Raw genomic sequence first — 18,806 nt, 5'->3', positions numbered from 1 at the left:
GGGGAAGGAAGGGGAAGAAGTGCGGATGGTGGAGCAAAATGCCTCTGAATGGCCACAGCAACCAAAAAGCTGGGGGGTGAGAGTGGGGCAGGGGGAGCGTCAGGGCAGGGATGGTGACAAAAGCAGGGTTGGAGGAGAAATTCACATTAAATCTCCAGCCTGATTTGGAAATGCTCCCCAAAATTCCGTTCATGATTTTGTTCAGTGAATCTTTTCAAGATTAGAGAGATGGAGAGAAGGATTTTTGCTCTGTTCATTTTAAATTTTGTTGGTGGTGGTTTCACACACGGAATAAAAATAAAGCCTCACTGTTCCGAAGGAGAAGAGTGAAACAGTGAGTCGCGACTCGTGAGTCACTGAAGGGTCCTTGGACCTCAGCTTCTGACTTTTATCACTTTGGCACTGAGCTTTTAGAAGGGGTTCAGTGATGAGTTAGAGATCCCTCACACAGGACAGTAGTCAGCTTGCCAGTATACCTGGGTCCAAAGAAAATATGCTTTCTGTATTTCTTGGCTTTTAATTGAGTTTCAGGCTTTAGACATGCTCTGATTATCAAGATGGAAGTTTCTGCTTTGAAGATGCTATATTATCCGTATTTCTTCCAGGGTGGCATTTATAAGGATTCACTGTAAGACCTATGCAGTAATCAACAGGGAGAAGATGCTGCCTAGGTTTTACAGTGAGTCCTTATAAATCAACAGGGAGACGAGGAATATGGTCAAGAGTGACTTCGGTCAGCATGCAGTTAGCAAGGATAGTTTCAGGATCTTGGGCTCTTGGCCCTTGCAATCCTGTCCTCTCAGCAGGAGGATGAAAGGGCGCAGACCACTTCTCTCTTGCTGTAAACCAAGTGCATTCTCTGCTGCGGTGCCCAACAGTTCGCTGCAGAGTGCTGGTGGGGTCCCTGTGTACTGGGTTGGGGAGAAAGAGGAAACATAAACGCTGTCTTTACGCAGCTTACAAAGCCAATTCAGGAGGCAGAGAAGTATTTAAACCAACGATTAAGGATGATTCGGAAATGGAGATCTATACTAGGGATTCTGAGACTAGAGGATAGATACCAGATCCAGGTGGGGGATATTTGGGGAGGTTTCCTGGAGACAGGTTGATTCCTCTGACGCTAATGACAAATAACTGTTGGCAAAGAGAAAAAAGGAAGGAAGGGCATTGTGAAAAGAGATAATAGGGTGTGCAAAAGTCCTACACATCAGGGATGCAGTGCAAGGTACTGTGCAGACAAGTGTGCACGGCTGCAGGACAGGACTCTAGGGGTAAGCATGGGTAAGCATGGGTAAGCTGGAGAGGTAAGCATCATGAGAACTCTTGTGGAAGGATTTGGAATGTATCTTAAATACCATGAAAAAGGAGTAAAATAATCAAATATGTCTTTAAGAAAGATTTCATGGATAGTAGTATGAAGGATGGGTTGAAGGGACTCAGGATAGAGGCAGTTCTAACTGGAGACTAACTGGTCTGGCTACATGAGAGATGTAAGAGACTGAAATGAAGAGTGGGATGGAGAAGACAGGCTAGATTCAAGAACTGTTTAGAATATGGAATTGACAGAGCTTGGGGACCAACCTCACTCTGGCAGTAAGCAACTGAGAGAAATGAGGGCAACTCCAGGTTTCTATGTGCTATGCCTGGGCAAATGATGGTGGCATTCACAAGAGGAGCAGCTTGGAAGACAAAGGACAGTACAGTGAAATACTATACAATACTACAAAGTTTTATGAAAAAAAAATTGTAGCAACATGGGAAATACTTACAAAACTAAGTGAAACAAAATTCAGGATGTAAAATTTTATTTATACTTTGATCAGAACTATGTTAACCATAATCTAGAAATAGAATAGTAAAGTGGAAGAAAATGTACTAAAATATGTCAGATGAGGCCATAGATGATTTCTTCCCACTTATGTATTTTTCAAATTTCTGTATTAAGCAAGTATTATTTTATAATGGGGAAAAAGCAACACATTCTCTTTAATTTTTCTACAAAAAGACTATTGTTTCTTTGGTTTTAAAACAGAGGATTTGTACTTAACTGAAAGCTAACTTTTCCCCTAGTGTTATTTATTTTTATTTAAATCAAAGCTGTAATATTTTCCCCAGATCCATTTGCTACACAAGTGATCTACAAACATATCAGAAGCAAAAGGGAAAAATAAATCCTCTTCCAGTAAAAATTTTAAAAGATTTTGAAAATCCCTCCATTTGGATATTTCTTTTTGCTTCTCTTGGGTGGGCAAGAGGAAGCAAGAGAGCTTAGTTTCAGGAAGTGACATCAAACATGTTAGTTGATTCTAAGTGCTCCAAAGAAAATTTAAGGCCTTCTTCTTAATTGAAAGTAATAGGTAAAATGCTGAGATCGAGTGAGATCTTGAAGAGCCCCTGAGCTGGCAGCTTTAGCAAGAGCAGCCCTAAAGGCCAGCACATCCCCTGGAAAGGACTTTTGATTCCATATCCAGTTACACCAGCTGTGCTACAAAGAAACAACCTAATCAAAACCTGAGCATAGGACTTGGTTTAGAATATGTCAATAAGAGAGAAAAGGGTGGAGAATTTTGCCTTAAGAATTTATTTTTTGAAAAATACTCAGCAACCATTGGGTGCAGTGTGCATGTCTGTAACGACTGGAGAGGCTGAGGCAGGAAAATCGCAAGTTCAAGGCCAGCCTCAGCAACTTAGTGAGGCCCTGTCTCAAAATTTAAAAAAAAAAAAGAAAAGAAAAGAATTGAGGATGTAGCTCAGGGTAGAACACTCCTGGGTTCAATCCCCAGTACTCAAAAAAAAAAAAAAAAAAAAAAGTACTTAGCAACCAAACAATTATGAGCGCTTCTTATATGCCAGCAACTTCACTAAGCATTTCAGGTATAACTAACTTGCTGAGGAGCCTGCAAAGTAGGCACTGTTATCATCATCACCATCATCCCCACTTTGCAGATGAGGGAACTGAGGTACAGGGTGAGAGTAAGTAACCTGTTCACTCACAGCTTGTACGGATGTGGCTAGGGCTTAAACCCTGATGGTTGTCTCCATTATTAGTGTTCCTAATCATTACACTATGCAGCTTCTCAAGATCTCTTTAAGATAATGCTTTACTGTTATGAATCTCAGACACACAGCGTTTGTTAACCGGGCATTTGGAGCAAATTCTATGCTGTGCTCTTACCTCCTCGTAAGAGCATAGAAGCAGCATTTGGGAGGCAGGAATGCCCATAAAAGACTGACTCTGGAAACATGAAATCACCGAGTGACAACAACCATCACAAATACTTTATTCATACTCTATTTCATTTGAGCTTCTGGAGTAACGCTGAAATGATTTAGTAAGGAGTGATCAAGCACTTCCTTGGAGTAAAATATTCATGCTTGGCTTTGCCACAGCTAGGATAGAATCAGGGTTGGTAATGGAAAAGAGTTCCTAAGAGAGAGTATAGTGTCTTGGGCCCATATTCTTCTTAGCTAAGAATGAGTCCTCAGAAATTCTCCAGCGGTAACTATCCCTGGGTCTCTTAATGAAGTGAAAATAACATATCTAAAACGAGCTCATCATCAGCTCCCCAGATTTCTTTAATCAATAAATAGAACTACCATTATATAGCTTCTTAAGTTAGTGGACATTGTGGTTGGCTCCCCATCAGCCATTCCACCTGAAACCCTCTTCCCATTCCACTATTCCTAATCTCATCTCCCTTGCTAATGGTTGATTCATGGGTGGCCAGGCCTGTCAGTCTAGCCCATGAAACCTAAGAGGTTTGCACTAAACTGCTCAGAAAAAGAAGTCAATATTTCCTCCCCATTCAATGTGAACAAAAATGTGTATCATGAGGGATGGCCACCAATTGATGTGATGGGAAACTAGCCTTAGGATAAAGCCATTGCTGTGGATAGCAGAGTTAAAGAGACACAGAATGCTGGGCTGATGAACTCGCAAACCCTAAAGCTGGTCCCAGCCCTACATTTCTGTTATTTGAGATAACACACTGCCTTTGTGTTTGCCATCAGGAAGAAGGTTTCAGTGATTTGCAACAGAAAGCATCCTCACTGATATATTTTGCACATACAAATCATCCAGTCTATTTTCCTTCCTGAATGTTTCAAAATCCGTGCACCTGCCTCCATCCCACTAATACTGAAAACCTGTTCAAGCCACCAATGATATCCTTCACCTGAATGACTGCAAACCTATTCACCACCACCACCACCACCCCACCGCCCTATCCCCATTTCCAAAATATCCTGGTTCATTTGAATAAACCTGAAGACAAAAAGGATGTAGAAGAATGAGGCTATGGCAGGCACAGCAAGCATTTCTTATCTTGTCCTAGGGAAAACTCTGAGCAATGTCACACCTTAGACCATCCTGAGAGATGTGAAAAGATACAGGCTTCCATTCTGCTCTCAACTTAGTGGGTCTTCTGGTGACAGCTAGGTGTCGAATCCACCTACTGGCAGTCAGAACCTTTCACTCATATCCTTGTGTGTGATGTGTCCTTTGGACTGTTTGCTGCCCTGGAAGCAATCCCAAATGACAGTAACTTCAGTTGAGTCCTGGTTATTCTCATGCTTCTTTGGACCTGGACCAGCCTTTATGGTCTAACTTTACATGGATGCACCAGTGCCATCTTGCCAGGAATGCCATGATTTCTGTCCTAATTTCAGTTAGACTCTACAAAAACTCTATTCTGTTCTGAGAATGTGCTAGGCCTTTAAAAGGGCAGACAGTAAACATGCTCTGTTCTTTGTATTCTGGTATTAGACACAGTGTGGTACTCAAAAAATATTTGGTAAATCAGCCAAATAAAGATATAAAGGTGATGTTTTAGTCTGCTCTCCAGTAGCTCGCAATCTATTAGATAGAAACACAAATTAAGTCTAAAATACAAAAATAAAAACACGGACTGATGCTTATTAGACTCAACCCACTCTTCTAAGGGATTTATATGCATTTATTTGTTTAGCCCCCACAATGACTCTTGAGATGTGTACCAGTATTATCCACATTTTTCAGAAGAAGAAACTGAGGTTCAGGAGGTGAAGTTGCCCAGTATCACTTGACTGGTGATGTGGAGAAGCAGATTAATTGGAAAATGGAAGAGGAAGATATCTATTTAACTAGCAATCTGATAAAGCAAAGAAAAATAGGTTTCGAGCTACATCTTCAGGGATGATGATTTGACATATTGAGGAGTAGGTGCCATAGTCTAGATTACAGAATAGTTTGAAGGACGACTTAGAAGTGGATCTGCTGTGAATAACAGCTAGTCCCATGTGGCTGAGTATAGGGTGTGCAAAGAAGGAAAGTATGATGGGAACTAAGGGGAGACACCTGGTAGCTCAACTGTACAGTCTCTAGTGCCCCTCCCCCCAGAGTTCCATCCCTGCTAAATCTTCATATTTGTTCTGGAATTTTTCATCCCTGTTCACCCTAAATGCTTCAGGTATCATTAGCTCTATACCCAGGTGCAGGGTAGTTCCTGATTTACGTAAGACAATCAACACTTTCCATTCCCCAAGTCTCAAGATGGATTCAAGGCTATGCCTGCGACCTAAGCCACTCAGGCAAATGAATCTGGGGGACTCTTAACGCAGCCCAGGGATAGCACTATTTCCTTATGTCTTCCTTTGGAAGTGCCCAGGGAAATATGCAGGTCTACAAGCTTATGGCTTCTTCTTGCAAGCTCAGGATCAGCCAAACTTAGTCCAGAATAAAGCTGCCCCACAGCAGGCAAGGCAGGGACACACAAAGTGATTTGGTCCTTGGTCACATGACTGGCCACTGGGTCAAGTCACCTTGGAGCCACTCCCTCCAGATTTGGACCTTCCTGTACATGAATGGGAGGGCACATTCTTAAAAATTTAAGCAGATTGAGTAAAGTTTTTTATTACTTGTATCCAAAAGAGAGCTAACTTGATAAAGTCTTCAATATTAGATCACATTATTTAAAGTACGGTTCTGGGAAGTGGTTGAATAAGATCATTCAGAGGCCCTATGAATTAGTTAGAGAATCTCAAGGCAAAGACAGGGTTACAGGCCACTGCAGTATGCCCAGTGACACTTAACAGGGGTGAAGATTAAAGCATTGACAGGAGACATAGAATATTTGAAAGAAGAAGCATGTGTGACAAGCTTCTTTAAAATGTGCTGTTAATTTTACCTGGGATTGAAAGCTTCATTTGTCCTTCTATTTAATCCTACCACAACACAGGATTGTTTTGAAAGAAAAATAACTTCTAAGGTTATGTCATATGATTGGACTCTCTTTATTCTTGTCCCATGGACAGAAATAAGATAAAGGAAACGAAAGATAATTCTATCAGGTATTCTTTTCATTATCTAAATATAGGTTCTTAGTTCAGATTGTTCATTTGCTCGTCATATCCTGGATTCCAATGCTACACGGCTCATCTTTCCAGGTGTTTTTATCCTTCAGATGTTTGCAGACTGATATCATATCCCTTAGAGTCATCAAGTAACCCAGTTCTGACTACTTAGCTCTGTCAAATCCTCCTTTATATAGCAGATCTTTCCTTCCTCTGCATATAAGGAACTACACTCACTATATACTCATCTATCTTCCCCTCATTCCACTTCATGGTGGTGATGCCCCAGTGTGCATGACCTGATCCATTTATTCAATCTCAGCAGGAAATGAAATTCTGTAGGTCAAAAGCTGGAATGGATGCAATTGTTGCATTGGCCTTAGATGAGAAGACCCCAGTTTGAGGCCTTGCTCTGCCCCATTGCACAAACTTGGGACAAGCCACTTAGCCTCTGAGCCTTAGTGTCTTCAACTATCATACAGAAATGACTTCTAGGTGTGTGGAGGCTCCAGTCCTCCTTGCATGCTTCTGTCATCCGCCACCCTCTGTTCCCTAAGGAGGATGAGGCTGGTGAAGCAAGGTCTCCGTAGTGGGCCAAGTGGTGAGTGGTGGCAGTCTCACCTCTGAAGAATCGTGATCTCTTTGAATTGTGAATCCTTGGGGATAGCAACTCAACACTATTCCCGGGCTGTTCTGCTTGAGGAAGTTAAATAAGCCAGGCCTGCTCTAGGCTTAGAAAGAATCTTCTTTTCCTCTTTGCTTATCTTGTGGTTTTTTTTTTTTTTTTTTTTTTTTTGGATCAACTTCTCCTTGGACCCAGAGCAGGACAACAAAGGACTGAGAATTAAGTATGGCTCCTTGGCAAAGGAAGGTCTTGACTTACTTTCACATGGCCGCCTCTGTCCAGGCAGGAGAAGCCTCCAGGTGGTCCAGCCTGTTTCCCAGGGGCAAAGCCTGCACTAACAAAAGCTTGGGATGTGCCTTATCTTGGCCTTGGCACATGTCTCTGGAGGCAGAGGAAAAGCGGCTTCTGGTTTCTCTCGACCTTTTTCCATCTCAACAGGACTAATGCTAACAGCACCATTTTGTAGGTTGTTGTGTCAATTTAATAAGGATCACCTCATAGAAAATGTTTTGAAGGGCTGGGGATGTGGCTCAAGCGGTAGCGCGCTCGCCTGGCATGCGTGCGACCCGGGTTCGATCCTCAGCACCACATACCAACAAAGATGTTGTGTCTGCCGAGAACTAAAAAAAAATAAAATATTAAAAATTCAAAAAAAAAATTTAAAAAAATGTTTTGAAAACATCTGCTTTAGATGGTTTAGATTGTAAAGTAACAATCTTGAATTCTAAGCTCTTCCTTAGTTTTCTGGTTTGTTAAATGTACTTTTAAAAACTAACATACTTGTGAAGCTTTGAGGGATAGAGAGAGGAAAAATGTTGAGTTAACAAAAAAAAGAAGGAGAAGGATGAGAAGGAGGGAGGGGAGAAAAAAGAAAGGATGGAGGGAAGGAAGGAAGGGAGGGAGGGAAGGAGGGAGGGAGGGAAGGAGGGAAAAGAGCAATCCAAAGTCATGTGAATATTTCATTTTTCTTTCTTAAGAGTTTTATCATTCAAAGCCTCTTGCTATTGTTTGGATGTAATTTGCGTATCCCCAAGGTTTGGTCCCCAGGGAGGTGAAATTGGGGTATGTCATGGACATTTAAGAGATATGGCCTTGGGCTGGGATTATAGCTGAGTGGTAAAGTGTGAATCAGGCGGTATAGCAATACCAGATTTCAAACTATACTACAGAGCAATAGTAACAAAAACAGCATGGTACTGGTACCAAAACAGGCGAGTAGACCAATGGTACAGAATAGAGGACACAGAGACTAATCCACAAAGCTACAACTATCTTACATTTGATAAAGGAGCTAAAAGCATGCAATGGAAGAAGGATAGCATCTTCAACAAATGGTGTTGGGAAAACTGGAAATCCATATGCAACAAAATGAAATTGAATCCCCTCCTCTCGCCATGCACAAAAGTTAACTCAAAGTGGATCAAGGAGCTTGATATCAAATCAGAGACTCTGTGTCTGATAGAAGAAAAAGTTGGCTCCGATCTACATATTGTGGGGTCGGACTCCAAATTCCTTAATAGGACACCCATAGCACAAGAGTTAATAACAAGAATCAACAAATGGGACTTACTTAAACTGAAAAGTTTTTCTCAGCAAGAGAAACAATAAGAGAGGTAAACAGGGAGCCTACATCCTGGTAACAAATTTTTACTCCTCACACTTCAGATAGAGCCCTAATAACCAGAATATACAAAGAACTCAAAAAATTAGACAATAAGATTACAAATAACCCAATCAACAAATGGGCCAAGGACCTGAACAGACACTTCTCAGAGGAGGACATACAATCAATCAACAAGTACATGAAAAAATGCTCACCATCTCTAGCAGTCAGAGAAATGCAAATCAAAACTACCCTAAGATACCATCTCACTCCGGTAAGATTGGCAGCCATTATGAAGTATGGAGTATGGAGATTCCTGGGAAAGCTGGGAATGGAACCACCATTTGACCCAGCTATTGCCCTTCTCAGACTATTCCTTGAAGACCTTAAAAGAGCGTACTACAGGGATACTGCCACATCGATGTTCATAGCAGCACAATTCACAATTGCTAGACTGTGGAACCAACCCAGATGCCCTTCAATAGATGAATGGGTAAAAAAATGTGGCATTTATACACCATGGAGTATTATGCAGCACTAAAAAATGACAAAATCATGGAATTTGCAGGGAAATGGATGGCACTAGAGCAGATTATGCTTATCGAAGGTGGCCAATCCCTAAAAAACAAATACCAAATGTCTTCTTTGATATAATGAGAGCAACTAAGAACAGAGCAGGGAGGAAGAGCAGGAAGAAAAGATTAACATTAAACAGAGACATGAGGTGGGAGGGAAAGGGAGAGAAAAGAGAAATTGCATGGAAATGGAGGGAGACCCTCATTGTTATACAAAAGTACATATAAGAGGTTGTGAGAGGAATGGGAAAATAAACAAGGAGAGAAATGAATGACAGTAGATGGGGTAGAGAGAGAAGATGGGAGGGGAGGGGAGGGGGGATAATAGAGGATAGGAAAGGTAGCAGAATACAACAGTCACTAATAGGGCATTATGTAAAAATGTGGATGTGTAACCAATGTGATTCTGCAATCTGTATTTGGGGTAAAAATGGGAGTTCATAACCCACTTGAATCTAATGTACGAAATATGATATGTCAAGAGCTTTGTAATGTTTTGAACAACCAATAAAAAAAAGAAGAAAAAAAAAAGATTCCTTAAATGAAATGTTAAAAAAAATAGCTGAGTGGTAGAGCACTTGCCTTGCATGCGTGAGGCCCTGGGTTTGATCCTCAGCACCACATAAAAATAAATAAATAAAATAAAGATATTGTGTTCATCTACAACTTAAAAAAAATTAAAAAGAGAGAGAGAGAGAGAGAGAGAGAGAGAGAGAGAGAGAGAGAGAGAGCTGGCCTTATGGAAGGCCTTAGGTCATTGAGAGTATACCCTCCAAAGAGCTTCTGAGACCTTGCCAGTCCCTCCTGCCTCTACTTCCCACTGGAAATGCGACTTCTTGCTTTGACTCACTCCTGCCATGATGTCGCATCCTCACTAGAGGCCTTGATCTTGAACTCAAACCTCCAGGACCATAAGCACAAATAAAGCTTTCTTTACCTAATAAGTAGCCTTTGTCAGGTATCTTATTATAGTGCCAGAAAGCTGACTACCAAAACTCCATGAAGTTAACATAAGGTTAAAACTCTTATAGGTCTTAATACCTTATTAGTACTCTTCTAAATCTGCAGAAAAAAAAAGGGTCACTCACTTGCTGTATACTCTCATAGAGAAGACATAGTTGGTTTTACCCTAAAATTACACAACTGTTTTATTTTCATTCCTTGTAATTGCATAATATCTAACAGTAATTGAGCCTCTGCTCAGAGTGATGCTACCCCATTAGAAAGATCTGTCAGTCCGTTCTATCATTTGCTCCTCTTCTATTGCATACAGATCCTAGCCCTCATGTAGTTTCCTTGTAGAAAGATGCCCTGGCTTCCCTGGTGCTGTACTGCAGGCAGCTGGCACCAATCTTACAGAAACAAGCATACACACATCTCAGCCAGTCTCCTATATATGTGCCAACTATCATGCTTTTCCCAGCATAAAGCGCTGAATGTGTTGGGACTTTAAATAAGGCCCAATTTTCTGAAAGCACAACCAACATTTCAGGGAAAAACAAAAACAAAACCTTCAGCACTGGAAATGCTATAAAAGAAATTTCAGACGTTTTTATTTCTTTAAGGCATTGGATGAATGGGTTTCTAAAGATAATGACAACCCACTAGAAGTAAAAATCAGCCAGATAATCACATAACTGAGAGCGTATCTCTTTGGGATCTCTCCGAAGCCTCATATTTTCATAACCCAGGTGTTGCTGCACCTTCTTTCCTTCTCCAAGGGGTGCTTTTTCTGAATCGGGGTGCTATCATTAAGCTAAGTCTTTCTCTAGTCGGTCTTTGCATCTCTGCTTGGAATTTTCCATTGAGGTCCCTGTCAGAATCCACACTGGAGCCCAGAAAGGAAGGGGCATGTCATGCCAAATGTACAGAGTTCCTACTGGGGAACTGGAGCCAAGTTGAAGAATTACAAGGCCATGGGAGAGTGGACTTTCTGACTTTGTCAATTGCCCTGATACCATGAGAGAGAACCCTCAGGGCCCAGACCTCTCAGGAAGGGGTCTACTCTGACATGTCCTTCTTGCTTGTACTCTAAGGTACTGAGAATAGCCAGACCCTTGGAGGCTAGATATAGATTATAGATACAGATATGTGTGAACACAAAGACCTTCTGAGGCTGGGCATGGTGGTGCATATCTATAATCCCAGTGGCTCAGGAGGCTGAGGCAGGATTGCGAGTTCAAAGCCAGCCTTAGCAATTTAGAGAGGCCCTAAGCAATTCAGCAAGACCCTGTTTCTAAATAAAATATAAAAAAATAATTGGGGATATGGTTCAGTGGTTATGCAACCCTGATTTCAATCCCTGGTACAAAAAAAAAAAAAAAAAAAAACTTTCTGAGGTTTGGGAACACAGGGTTAACAGGCTCCTACACCTACTCAAAGCAATCCAAAGACAGAGCATCCACATTCTCTGCAGAGACTCCAGGCCCTGAGATGCTCCAGCAACCCACATTACAGAATGCAGTTTCAAGCCCAGTCAGTTATATAACTAAACATTCTAAAGCCAGTGTTTTCCCAATTGACAGCCCACTCAATGTCATAGGTCATGGCCAGCATTTTCAAAAACTAAGAAGAGTAGAAAATATCAAAGTGCATTGCACATAACAAAGGTAAGTACCTTCTGTTCATTTGTACAATTTGTTCCATGAACTTTTTTCATGAGATTTTTATTTTAGGCAGGTAGGTAGGCAGATGACCTGTCAGTATTATGAGCTAGGCCATTACACAGAATGCAATTCTACCACAGCTCTTGGTCAAGATAGGCAGACAGTGGAAAGATGTGCTCTTATTATTCTATCCTCCATTTCTAATGTTGATTTTTTTTTACTCTTCTTTCAGTACTAATGAACAGACGATGTGCTCTATTTCTCTTTTCCCTGCATTGATAGTCCCCAAAGATACCACATCGACTCTGCCTACCCAGTCTGGATTTGACCTGCGTTCAAGAGGTGATTTCAAGATATGTATTTCTTTTTTTGATGGGAACAGCCTGGGTAAAATAAGTATCATTCATAAGAATCACAGACATTTCACAGGACTTAAACCAATCTCACACATGTACACAAACACCTGCACACGTACGTGTGCATGCACACGTGTGCACGTTTTTCTTTTTCTGGTCAAGGAAATAAATGGTAGAATGTTTTGGGGATTCAACCTGAGATTCATCAGAGTCCTGTGCAATGTGACATCCTCCATTTCTACACTTCTAAAACCATGCATGTTTGCAGAGGCCCTCTGGGGACAGTGAGCCATCCTGACCTCATGACCCTCCGGGTTGTGCAGCGGATGAGGCGGACCCTCTCCCTGCAACTTTGCTCCAGTCAACGGGTTAATCCTCCTGGAGCTGAAGTCTGACACGATGTGAACTCCAACCTCCCCTCACAGCTGTTTTAACATTTCATGTGTCTGACAAGAAGTATGCACATCTGACCTAAACCTCACCTGCTGTAATGTGACTCCACTTTATTGATTCACTGTCGGAGGGCCACCAAACATTTCTGGAGCCCCCCCGCCATGGGCTTCCATTGCTCCAGGCTCTGCAGAGCCTGGAAGGCAAGAGCTCCCAGTCTAGCCCCAAAGACAACACTCCATGTCATGTCAGGCCCCCAGTGCAACAACGACAATAAGGGAACAGCACAGGTTGGCCTCAGAGGGCCTGGTTCAGCTCCCAAAGGAGCTGGTTATGACTTGAAGCTCTGAGTGGTAATGGAGAAAGGTTGGCATCTTCCTCCTGAGAATTCTTTCCCCTCAACTTCTTTTTGACTCCTAATTAAATATTCACAGTTAAATTTCTTTTTATATTCAACTTTTAGCCCTTTGATCAGCTCTATTGATAAAGTTGGGGTTTTTTTCTATCTCTCTTGCTATGAATGTTTCTTGCTCCCCCAAATTCATATGTTGAAACACTGACCCCCAAGGAAATGGTGTTAGGAGATGGGACCCTCAGGAGATGATCAGGTCATGGGTGCAAAGTCCTTATGAATGGGATCAATTCCCTTATAAAAGAGACCTCCTGCCGTGTGAGTTATGGTGAAAAGACAATCACCCAAGAGCCAGGAAGTAGGGTCCTCATCAGGGCCTTAACCTTGGATTTGTCAGCCTCCAAAGCAGGTAGAGGGCTGGGGATACAGCTCAGTTGGTAGAGTGATTGCCTTGCATGCACAAGGCCCTGGGTTCAATCCCCAGCACCACCAAAAAAAGAAAAAGTTAATAGAGAGATAAGCTCTATTGTCCACATGTCTAAAAGTGTGGAGACTCAAAATAGGGAGAAATAAATTTCTATTGTTCATATGCTATCCTGCTTATGATATCTTGTGATAGCAACCCAAAGACACTAACATGCTCCCTCTACAACGCAAGCAGGAACTATGTCTATTTTTTTCTCTCTTCAGCGTCCGATACAGCTGTCTGGCAATCAGCATTTGTTCAGTAAACGTGTGAAGCCCATTTCTCATGGGCTTTGTTAGCCTGAGATGGAGGAGAGGGCTAATGTTTAAAATGAATTCCTATTGGAAACCATGAGAGCAACTCCCAAGTTCTCCTCTCCATTGCAGAAGGCCTTCCATCCCCACCAGGTCTCTCCTGCTAACACAGGAGAGCCCCTGGAGATGTCTGTACTGTGCTCAGGAACAAGGTGCTACAGGTGTGGCCGCCACCCTGGAGACCTCCACAGGCAGGAGAGGTTCTGCCTTCTCTGAAGCCCTCCACACATCCCAGGCTGTCAGCCACGAGGAGGGGGAAAGAACACCTCTCCCTCCCTGGTGTAACCCTGTTCTACAAGGTACCAAAGCAACCTGGTGAGGATTTCTTCTTCCAACACCTACCTTCCTTCCCTTGGATCTGATGTGAGTCAGAGAGACGATGTGATGTGAGTCACACAAAGAGTTCATCTGAGGACAAGGGGCAGGAATCAGAATCTCTTCTCCCCACTCATCACTAAGACACTGGAATTGGGCTGAACTTATTAGCCTCACTCTTCCTTAGGGTGAGGGATTCCCAGGAGGCTGTTCACTGTCTGCCAAAGAAACTGCTCTGGTAGCCCACCAGGTGTGTCTAGATCCCAGCCACTGCCCCACTCCACCTTGAGCTTGAGAGCCACGACTGAATTCCTTCTTGAAAATGGAATCTTGAGGTGATATAGACACGTGGGATGTGCCTGAATAAACCTGTGAGTTCCTGTGTGGCCGGGAAGTGTCCATGAATCCAGACACAGCTAGTGGCTGAACCCTGTGGGAGGACACTCCACTTCTTTCTGAACCCGTGGACATTCTGTCCGTTGAGCTATCACAAAGGCAGCTTGGAGAGACAGTGTGGGCCTCACGGAAGACACCATCACTCCCATCAATGTGACTGCAGTGGACAGGATCACTGTCATTACTCCAGTCACTCAGCAGTGCCCTGATGGCAGGCCAGCCAATTTGCATAGGATGCTCACGACCGGACTCTGATGATCTGATGTGGGTACATGGTGTCTCATAGAAACCCATTTTCCACATGAGAAAAATTTTTATTTTTGGCTTATTCAATCATCAGCAAACAGTTATTGAACGCCTACTGTGCCAGAGATTCATCTATTCAAAGCCACAAACAAAAGTCATAAGGCCACTATTCTTACATACTTATCATAAATAAAAGAATGTCAGAAGTAAATCAAAGCATGTCCCAAGTGTGTCTAGATCCCACGTAAGAAAACAGTTAAATAACAAGATAATTGACAGAATCATGATTTTATGAAAAAAAAAAAAAAGTAAACAGCAACACGGCATAAAATGTGGCTGGAATTAACTACCCCATATCATCCCTATCTCTCGTTTCCCTTTTTTCTCTAATGCACATGCCAGAAAGATGAAACAGATATTTCCCAACTTTCATTATTGCTAGGGGTAGCAGGAGGACATAAATCCTTGACTGCAGATAAAATACCCTGCAGAAGGCTTCCCTGCCCATTAAAATGCAGAGCCACATGAGAAAAGATTTTGATCCTTTTAATTTCCTCTTCTCCTTGTTTGGAACACAGACATGATGTTGATGAGGTGATATCACTGGGAAGAAGGTTAAGATGCTAAGGACGGTAGAGTAGAAAGTGAGAAAGGGCCCAAGTCCCTGATGGCATCCCTGAGCTTGGCATAGCCCTGACCTGACTACCCTAGGTGTCTTAAGATGTGAGACAAAGTCCTGACAGGTTAGGCCCTTATTAGGTTTCTTCTTACTTGAAGACAAACACTTTTTTTTTTTTTTTTTTTTTTGGTGGTGGTGGTGGTACCAGGGAATTGAACCCAGAGGTACTCTACCACTGAGCTACATATCCCCAGTCCTTTCTATTTCTTATTTTGAGACACAAAGTCTCACTAAATTGCTGAGGCTGGCCTCAAACTTGTGATCCTCCTGCCTTAGCCTCCTGAATCACTGAGATTACAGGCATGGCACCACCACCTGGGCTAAGCCAAATGGTTTTCTAACTAACAGAGGTACATAGAGTTGGGAGAAGAAAGCTACTTTAACTAACATGTTTATGGAGTTAAGACCTAAATGATAAGAAGAAGCCAGCCATTGTTCTAGGGTAGAAAACATTTCAGGCAGAAAGAACATGAAGTACAAAGTCCCTGAAACAGAAATAAGTGCTATATTCAAAGAACACAGTGTGCCAAGGCAGCACGAACAGGGAGATTTTCACCTCATCGGAGGTCCCAGAGGCGAGTGGGTGCTAGCCACAGGGAGCCCTGTAAGCCATGTCAGAAAATCTGAGTTTTATTTTAATTCCCAGGGGGAGATTTGAGATGGATGGATCTGAGATGTATTTTGGAAGTAAATCCTTTAACAGGATTTGTTGATGGATTGAATGTAGAAAAGGGGGAAAAATAGGCCTTGCAAGTGACTCCTAGGGTTTTGTCCTGAACAACTGTGTGGAAGATGGGGTTACTTGAGAGAGGAAGAATCGGGGAGGTCTCCGTGGGGAAAAAAAGAGGAGTGCAGAATCAAAACCTGTAGGCCAAACTGGCAATATCCACTAGAGTTGCCAGTGGCAAGTCATGTTGGAAGCTGGACTCAGGAATCTGAAGCTCCCGCGAGATGTGAAGCCTGGAGACAGACACTTGGAACCATCCACATCATGTGCTGTTCCAATCATGAGTCTGCAAGTGAGTTCCTGGACAAAGAGGTTTAGGCCTGGGATATGTCAGCGGTTAGGCTTAGAATGCAGGTGAGGGAACCAACAAAGGGGACAAGGAGGGAACATCAGGGGAAGTGAAATAAAACTAGGAAGCTTTGAGAGAGAAGTGAGAAGAGGATGGGGAGTGTTGGGGGCTTAATTTAACGATGCCAAGAGCCTGAGAGCACTGAGGCAGAGCCAAGGCTGTGGATTGAGCTGGTTGGATGTCAGGTCATCTCACCAAGAGCAGTTTCAGAAGAGAAAAGGAGTGGAAGCCACACACTTTTGTGGGTTCAAGACAAAATGGGAGATGAGGAAATGAAGTCCAGACATCTCTTCAGTATAGATAGTTTTACTCTGAAGAAGAGCAGGAAAATGGGGCAGTGTGAGAGCAAATGGGGGATCTGGGAAGGCTTTCCAGTTCGAGGGTAGATCTTAGGGTTCTTTGTACATGGCGATGTTGGTTATGCAATGAGGTGGAGGACTTGACATTTACTGAGCTCTCACTGCATATCAGACGCTTTACAGATTCCCAGTTAATCCGCACTGTTGTGAAGCCTGTGAAGTTGGAATTTTTCACTCTTTACGTGGACAGGAGGGAGACAATAGAACATATTGGTCGGTACTTCAAATTTGAGCATGACATCATCTGAGTTGTGTGACCTCAACCAGTTATTTAACTCCTTATTTAACTCATTGGAAAGTGAGGATAAAATAGTACTTATTCCAGAAGATTGATTGGAATATCGAAATGAAATAATCCTCATAAAACATGCGGCACAGCCGGGCACGGTTTGATGCACACCTGTTATCCCAGCGGCTCAGGAGGCTAACACGGGAGGATCGTGACTTTAAAGCCAGCCTCAGCAAAAGCAAAGTGCTAAGCAACTCAATGAAACCCCGTCTCTAAATAAAATACAAAATAGGGCTGGGGATATGGCTCAGTGTTAGAAGAGGGCCCTTGAGTTCAATCCCTGGTACTGCCCCCACAAAAAAAAAAAAAAAAAAACCATGCGGCAGAGGCCTCATACATTGCAAGTGCTCTATTAATATTTCTTTCCAGAAATGAGAAAAGAGAGCGTTGGAGATTCAGTGTCTTTGTTTATTTAACAAATATACTGAGCTTTGACATTTTGCTCCATTCCAAGTGAAGCCAGGAAATACTGCAATGAATAGATTCCTATCTTCATGGAGCTTATAGTCCATACTGACTATAATCATGACAGTGGCAGTAGTAGTAGTAGTAGTAGTAGTAGTAGTAGTAGTAGTAGAAGTAGTAGTAGTAGTAGTAGCAGTAGTAGAAGCAGTAGTACTAGTAGTAAATAAATAAATAAACTAACAACAACTAGTACGTCTTTCCTACATGCCAGGCCCTGAAGGCTTCATCGTTGTGAGTAACATGCAAAATCTGCCTTGCTCCACTCAGTCTTTCTATTATGTCATCCTTCCCAGGGGTATCATTTTTCAGGAAGAATGAAACCCAACTCTAATGAAATAATCCAGTTGTGCGAGGACATGTTATTGAAAGGAAAACAGTAGAGGTGATGACTAACCTTCCTTGCTTTCTCCACAATTTCCCTGATGGTATCGGAAACAGATTTTAAGGATTGTTTTTCTCTGCTTCCTGCCTCCTTTCCCTTCCCAGGTTTTTTCTCAATTTGTTTAATTAATTAGTGACACATAGGTGACTGGCGCCATGTTGGATCCTGTGGGGGTATCAGAGAAAAGTATTGTTGTGGGCTTAACTGTGGCTCCCCCAAAATTCATATGCCCTCTAACCCCAGTGCCTCACATTGTGACTAGGAGACAGGATCTTTAAAGAGGTGATTAAGAAAAAATGAGGTCCTATGGGTGAGCTCCCTAGTCCAATATGACTGGTGTCCTTGTAAGAAGAGGAGATTAGGGCACAGACACTGCGTGAAGACACAGAGAAAAGACGGCCAATGGCAAGCCAGGCAGAGGCCGCAGATAAATGAACCCTGCCAACACCTACTCTTGGACTTCCAGCCTCTAGGACTATGAGAGAATAAATTTCTCTTGTTTAAAACCCCCAGTCTGTAGTATTTTATTTTTGCCTAGAAAACTAATCCAAAAAGAAAATGAGAAAAGCACTAAAGTTAAATCCCTGGGCCATGGAGGAGGAAGACAGTATTGTTATTAAATCACTCTCTTTGAGTCCCCTTAGGATTATCTTTACCAAGCTCTAACCAATTATCATTCTGTTACTATTTCATCATTATGTTCATTAAGGATGGTTCTCTTCACTTTCAGATGAGGAGACAGAGGCACAGAAAGGGAAAGAAACCTAGCCAAGGCCACACACTTAGTAAGGGGCAGAGCTGAACACTCACCTGGACATTCCTCCTCTGGTGGTATAACCAAGACCAAGTTTGGCCAGTAGGTGAGTAGGTGAAGATTGAGGTACTGTGCAGCAAAGGGTGTGTCGGGGAAAGTGGAGATTCTTCTGGTCATAAACAAAATGACAATAAAACAATGAGATCAAATTTCTCAGGAGACTTGTCA

Source organism: Urocitellus parryii, chromosome 7, assembly GCF_045843805.1.
Source record: "Urocitellus parryii isolate mUroPar1 chromosome 7, mUroPar1.hap1, whole genome shotgun sequence".
In the NCBI taxonomy this organism is placed as follows: Eukaryota; Metazoa; Chordata; class Mammalia; order Rodentia; family Sciuridae; genus Urocitellus; species Urocitellus parryii.
The sequence above is the reverse complement of the archived record's forward strand: the minus strand, read 5'-3'. Positions refer to the sequence as shown.